At 45.3% G+C, this 7043-nt stretch overlaps 1 protein-coding gene across 7 annotated transcripts in view; it reads left to right on the forward strand.

Annotated features, from left to right (window-relative positions):
• ATP2B4 (ATPase plasma membrane Ca2+ transporting 4) overlaps positions 1-7043 on the forward strand; it is a 116594-nt gene that overhangs the window by 21805 nt on the left and 87746 nt on the right. The window contains exon 1 of one of the 7 annotated variants that reach the window (XM_017525363.2): positions 3308-3456. The exons of the other annotated variants lie outside the window; for them this stretch is intronic. The gene's annotated coding sequence lies outside the window, so the exon portion shown is untranslated. Of the gene's footprint in view, positions 1-3307; positions 3457-7043 lie in introns of those variants that run through there. 7 annotated transcript variants of the gene reach the window in all.

Raw genomic sequence — 7043 nt, forward strand, 5'->3', positions numbered from 1 at the left:
AAAAAAAAAAAAAAAAGAAAAGAAAAAAAAAGAAAGGAAACAAAGAAGCTGATGGCTGGGGCACAGTGGCTCACACCTGTAATCCCAGCACTTTAGGAGGCTGAGGCTTGAGGCTAGGGTTTTAAGACCAGCCTGGGCAACTTAGTGAGACTCCACCACTTAAAAAAATTAGCCAGGCACGGTGATGCACACCTGTAGGCCCAGCTACTCAGGAGGCTGGGTCAGGAGGATCCCTTGAGTCTAGGGCTTTGAGGCTGCAGTGAGCTATGATTGCATCTCTGCACTCCAGCCTGGGCAACAGAGCAAGAGCTCCTCTCTGTAAAAACAGAAAACAGAAAAACAAACAAACAAACAAAAAAACAGCTGGACACAGTGGCTCATGCCTATAATCCCAACACTTTGGTAGGCCAAAGCAGGAGAACTGCTTAAACCCAGTTTGAGACCAGCCTGGGCAACATAGTCAGACCCCATTTCTACAAAACATTTGAAACTTAGCCAAGCATGGTAGTGCATGTCTGTGGTCCCAGCTACTCCAGAGGCTGAGGTGGGAGGCTTGCTTGAGTCCAGGAGGTTGAGGCTGCCGAGAGCCAAGATTGTGCCACTGCGCTGCAGCCTGGGCAGCAGAGGGAGACTCTGTCTCAAAAAACTTAAATATATGAATAAATGATTAGGGAAAAAAAAAAGTGCTGATGGCCATAGCCTTTGCTTTGGAAGCTGACTGCCTGGAGACAGCCTGAGTGGTGCACAGGGCCTGAACCTGGGATGAGAAATCAGAGAGGGGTGAAGGCTTGGAACTCTTGGATCGCCTTGGGGAAGTACCTTCCTCTGTGTGTCTGGATCCCACATGAAGGTGTGAGAAGATGAGCAGGCCAAGTTGTCTTTGAAGTGGGAGTCAAAATGTAAAGTGGCTTTTACACAGGCTCAGCTAAAGGCCAGGCTTTCTGGAAGAAGATGTGGAACACCCTAAATAAAGCCCCCTATACCCTATCAACCTGTGAGTGGGATTACTCATTCATGGCGGAGAAGCTCGCTCCCCCTGTGGTTTGGGTTCTCATCCTGGCCTGTGATTGGAGAGAAACGTAAAGAGTTCCTGACTTCATTCTCTTAAATGTATATGTGTGAAAAAGAAGCTAAGTATATTTTATCTGCAGCTATATTTTTAAAGAAAAGCATTTTAAAAAAAAATTCCAAGAATAGAGCAAGAAGGGACAGAGAGAAAGGAAGATCTGGAGGCTGTCACCAGCCAAAAGATAATTAGCAACTGTGGGGCTGGGGACAAAGACCATGTCTAATGTCTATGATGGAATACTGGATGGGAAAGTCCCTGTGCTTGTGGTAGGCCACTTGACGCCCTTTGGCAGTTAGGTGGCTTCGGAATGACAGCCTGAGATCCCAGCCTCTTGGAGGTTGTACCAACTGGCTGCCAGCAATTCAAGAGTGATAGAGTCCTGGTGGCTTCCAAGACAGATACAGGCTTGTCCAAGGCACATGTTCAGGGCAGGACCCAGGGCCAGGACATGGAGTCCTGGGTTCATCCATGAGCTGGTAGCACCTTTTGCCATATGACTCTGGGAAAGCCTAGAGCTACTTTGTGCTGGTAGTTCGTCCCCGACCCATGCCAAGATTTTACGTCTCTGCCCTCCTCCTACCTGGACATCTTGAGGACAGAGATGAGAAAAGTGGACAGAGAACATTTGGGTTTCCATTATGAATATAGAGAGTTCTTCATCATTACGTCGGTTATCTGAGAGCCTCAGGGGTAACCAGTGTAATGCAACTCACAGGAAGGAAACGGGGTGTTATTGTTGAGCATGCCACTTAACTGCTGCAGCCTTTACCCTCTCCTTAAAATATCAGATAACATCCTCTTGAATACCTTACAGGGTAAGGTAAATGATAGGAATCACTCCATATAATGGATGTGAAAATGCATTGTATACCATAGAGTGCTTACAAATGTACATATTTGTATTGATGGGGATTTTTGAGTGGGAAAGTCCCTCCTTACTCTCCTTAGGTTGGGGAGACCATTCATTTCTCCAGCTCCGATAAAATTGGAGTCCTCTTTCTTGAGTAGAGTGGCTTCTCTCCATGCTGTAGAATGAGAGAGGGAGTTCCAGCAAGTGTGAGTGATGTGTTCAAAGTGGGTGAAAATCTGGGAATCTTGGGACATTAAAAAGAATCCCTTAATTTATTTCCACTCTTGGCCAAGCCAGTAGCAGTGTGACCTGGAGCAGGTCACTTAACCTCTGAGCCTCATTTTTCTCATTTGTTCCTATCCACAAAAAAATAGTTGTGATAACCTAGGGAGGGAGCATGAAATCTAAATAGAAGCACTTTGAAAAGTTAAAAGTGCTGTACTTTAGACTGGGCGTGGTGGCTCATGCCTGTAATCCCAGTTCTTTGGGAGGCTGAGGATAGCTTGAGCCCAGGAGTTCGAGACCAGCCTGAGTAACATGGGAAAACCCCATCTCTACCAACGTAATAATAATAATGCAAAAATTAGCCAGGCATAGTGATGCACACCTGTAGTCCCAGCCACTCAGGAGGCTGAGGTGGGAGGGTCACTGAGCCCAGGAAGGTGTGCGGTGAGCCTTGTCATCCCACTTCACTCCAGCCTGGGCAACAGAGACGCTGTCGAAAAAATAAACAACCAAGCGCTGTACTTTACAGACCAGAAAAATTGAGGTCACGGAAACCACAGAGTCCCCACCTGCACCCGGCCAAGCACGTCACACTCTGCACTCTGGGGCCCAGGGTCCCCATATGCTAAATGGGGTGTGCTCCAGGTTACCTCCCTTTCTTCCAGAGCTGCTGACTAGTGAGAACACTCACTTGTAGAGGCTCTAATAGCCTGTGTTGAAGCAGCTCCGATTTACCCCAGCCTTCCCTTCCACGGTGAGATAAACAGAGTGGCTTCCACGCACACATCCCAGAGCCAGCCCAGTTTTTGCCCTTGTCCTCTGACATAATGGATGCATTGATCAATAGACACTTATCAGGCATGCCTGCTCTGTAAAGCTTGGAGCGAGGCCCTGTTCCCCCGGGTTTTGGCAGCTCAAAGACCGGGGCTCTCCAGGGGAAGCGGTGCTGAGCAGTTGGCCGAGCCAGAGTTTGGTTTCGGGGAGGCCAGGGGAGGGGCGGGGTGAGAACTGGGAGGGTTCCCAGGCGTGTTCCCCGGGGCGTGGTGCGGTATGGTGGGGGCTGGACGAGGGTCCCGAGCGAGGGGGAGGGAGAGAGGTGCTTGGCTGGCTAGGTCGAGTGAGTCACCGGCCCCCTGAGCAATCGCGGCTGCCTGGGTGGAGTCGGCCGCCTTATTTGGGGCTTCTGTGCTGAGCCAGGCCTCAAGGGCTAAGTAAGGCATTTGTTTCCCCAGCTGCTCCCGCGCCGCGCTGGGAGTCAGCTGAGCCGGGCGCCGCGTCTGAGTCGCGCTGCGCGGAGGGCGAGGAGCTGCAGGTCTGAACTCGGCCGGCCCGGGGCGAGGGCGGGCGGGGACAAGGGCTGGCTGGGGCAGGTGACGGCGGCCAGGCTGCCGCACCTCCGGGACTCGGTTGGAGGCTCTGCGTGCCGGCCGCGGAGGACCCGCACGGGGCAGTTCCCAGGCCGCCTGTCGCTGGAGCAGCAAATGCAGATGAGCACCTCTGCCGTTCACTGTACTCGCACCCTTACCCCCTCCTCCCTCTACCACCACCAAAAAGCCGGTTTTTTAAGTTGATTGATGGTTTCTTATGAGGCTAATCACGTCAGATGCAGTATATGGACTATTTTGTTGTTGCTGTTGTTTTGTGTTGCGGTTTTGTAGAGATGGGGTCTCACTCTGTTTCCCAGGCTGCTCTCTTAGTTCCTGGGCTCCAGCGATCCTCCTGCCTCGGCCTCCCAAACTGCTGGGATTACAGGCACGAGCCACCGTGCCTGGCCTTGACCGTGTTGTTAAATGGCTGTTTTAGACCATGAAATTGTCAACAGAAGTTCTTAAGAGTCTTGATACTTTTATGTGGTTCCATGGCTATCTTTGATCATACAAGTTGAAAAATATTGCTTGTAGAAATAGGAATCTTTTTTTTTCCTTCTCTCTCTCTTTCTCTGCCTTTCATTTCTAGTTCTATCTCTTTTTATTTCTCAGGTGCACAATATTGGATGAATCAAAGTCTACAGTTTACCACATTTTCTTGAATGGTTTATACATGCCTGTCTGTTACTACTTATTTCTATATGCTATTAATGTTATTTATTAACCTAATGAACACACTTGAATCCACCACGCAAAAATGGGATCACTGCCGTTTATTTGTATCCACCTATGAGCCCTTCCGAGCCTATCCTTCCACCTCACTACCATCCCCCAGCCACTGTCCTGCACGGTAATGTTGCATTCACCATTCTTTTGGTAAACATATGCATGCCTAAAGAAACATATTGTTTGTGTTTGCTTTATATGCTTTTATCTAAAAAATACACTAGCTGGGCACAGTAACACACACCTGCATTCCCAGCTACTCAGGAGGCTGAGGCAAGAAAATTACTTGAGCCCAGGAGTTTGAGGCCACAGTGAACTTTGATCGCACCACTGCACTCCAGCCTGGACAACAGAGTGAGCCAGTATCTAAATATATGAACACACGGCCAGGCACGGTGGCTCACACCTGTAATCCCAGCACTTTGGAAGGCCGAGATGGGGGGATCACCTGAGGTTAGGAGTTCAAGACCAACCTGGCCAACATGGTGAAATCCCATCTCTACTAAAAATACAAAAATTAGCCAGGCGTGGTGGTGCGTGACGGTAGTCCCAGCTACTTGGGAGGCTGAGGCAGGAGAATTGCTTGAACCCAGGAGGTGGAGGTTTCCATGAGCTAATGCCACTGCACTCCATCCTGGGAGACAGAGTGAGACCCTGTCTCAAAAAATAAAACAAACATATGAACACAAATATTTTAGAGTCAGGGGCGCATATGTGCATGCACATGTGTATGCACACACACACACACACACACACACACACACACTGTACAGCCTGCCTTCTGGGATGTATTTATTTCATTCAATCTTATAATAATACTATTTATCCCTGTCAAGTGTACCACATTCATTTTCACTACTATATAATATCTCATTGGTGAAGATATCACCCTTTTTCTTTTTTTGCATATACATGTTTATAGCAGCTTTATTTTTTTTTTAATATTTATTTTAGGCTCAGGGGTACATGTATGGGCTTGTTATATAGGTAAACTCATGTCACCGGGGGTTGCTGTACAAATTGTTTTATCCGATATCACTCTTTTTCATTAGTAAGAACAGCACTACCCCAAACATTCCTGTTCGTGTCTGCTGATGTACATGTACAAGTCTCTCCTAGGTGTCGATCTTGGAGGACAATTGCTAGGTGTTTGTATGTGAATATTCAACTTTACAAGATAGTGACATATTGTTTCCCAATATTTTCATAGACATTTTTGCCCCTACCAGTGAAGTGTAAGAGACACCGTTGATCCACATTCTCTCAAGTATTTGGTATCCCAGGATTTTATGTTTTTACCAACTGAATGGTGTAAATAGCATCTCTCATTGTTCCTAGTTTGCTTTACCCTGATTACCAATGAACTTGTGCAGCAGAAATAACATTTTACAGGTCAGACTTATAGAAATTGCAGGTATTCCAGTTATCCGACATAGAAAAAAATAGATACATTTACATTTTTAATTTTTTTTCTTTATAGGACTTAGTCCAAGGGGAAATATATGCATATATATTTAATATGTTAATATATGTTTTATATGTAATATGTTAAAAGGAATAAGAGGGCATTTAAAGAATAATGAGGGTCAGGAAACTCAATTGACCAGACAGATGTGACAAAGAAACAAATGAGAACTTCTAGAAATGAATAATAGAATACAGGAAATTAAAATGTCAGTGAATAAGGTGTGCACCTATAGTCCCAGCTAAGTAGGAGACTGAGACAGTAGGATCACTGGAACCCAAGAATTCAAGGTCAGCCTGCACAACATAGTGAGACCCCTTCTTTTAAAAAAAAGAAGTCAATGAATAGATTAAACAGTATATTAAAGCTGAAGATGAAATTAGTAAACTAGAAGATATTTCTGAAGAAATTATATAGAAAACCACATAAAAGAATGAAGAAATGAAAATGGAAAATAAGGAAAAGGTATGGAGGCATAGAGAATAAAAAAACTTTTTCTGCAAAGAACTAGATAGTGAATATTTTAGGCTTTTGTGGCCTATATGGTCTCTGGCATAACTAGTCAGCTCAGCCAGTGTAGTGTGAAAACAACCATCAGCAATAGGTAAATGGCTGAGTGCTAACAAAACTGTATTTACCAACACAAGTGGCAGGCTGGACTTGGTCCACGTGTTATAGTTTGCTGACCCCTAAAATAGAGTACAAAGATCCCAACATACATTCAATTAATGCTCCAGAAGGACATAATGGAGAGAATAGGAGTATAAAAGCATCTGAAGAAGCAGTGCTCAAGAATTGATGAAGTGAGACCTTCGTATTTATGAGACCTGATGAATATCAACTGATACATAAAACCCACTCCTTTCAAGTTTCACATTATAGTGAAACTTGAAAACACCAAGGATAAATAATTTTAAAGAAAACCCCAAATGGCCAGGTGTGGTGGCTCACACTTGTAATCCCAGCACTTTGGGAGTCTGAGGCGGGCGGATCACCTGAGGTCAGCAGTTCGAGACCAACCTGGCCAACATGGTGAAACCCCATCTCAAAAAAAAAAAGAGAAAACCCCAAACTTCCCTTCAAGACAGTGGCGTTTAGACTGACAGCCGTTTTCTCAACGTCAACAGTAAAGATCAGTAGATGGCAAAATAATGTCTTCAAAGTATTTAGAAAATAACCACTGACACAGAATCTTATCTTCAGTAAATAGCTTTAAGAATGTGGGCAAAACGAAACCCTTTACAGACAAACAGAAACAGAGGTTTCTACCAACAGACTCCTTCACTAAAGCAACTTGGTTTTTTTTGTTTGTTTTTTTTTTTTTTTTTTTTTTTTTTTTTT

The sequence above is a fragment of the Cebus imitator genome, unplaced genomic scaffold (genome assembly GCF_001604975.1).
Source record: "Cebus imitator isolate Cc_AM_T3 unplaced genomic scaffold, Cebus_imitator-1.0 Scaffold38, whole genome shotgun sequence".
In the NCBI taxonomy this organism is placed as follows: domain Eukaryota; kingdom Metazoa; phylum Chordata; class Mammalia; order Primates; family Cebidae; genus Cebus; species Cebus imitator.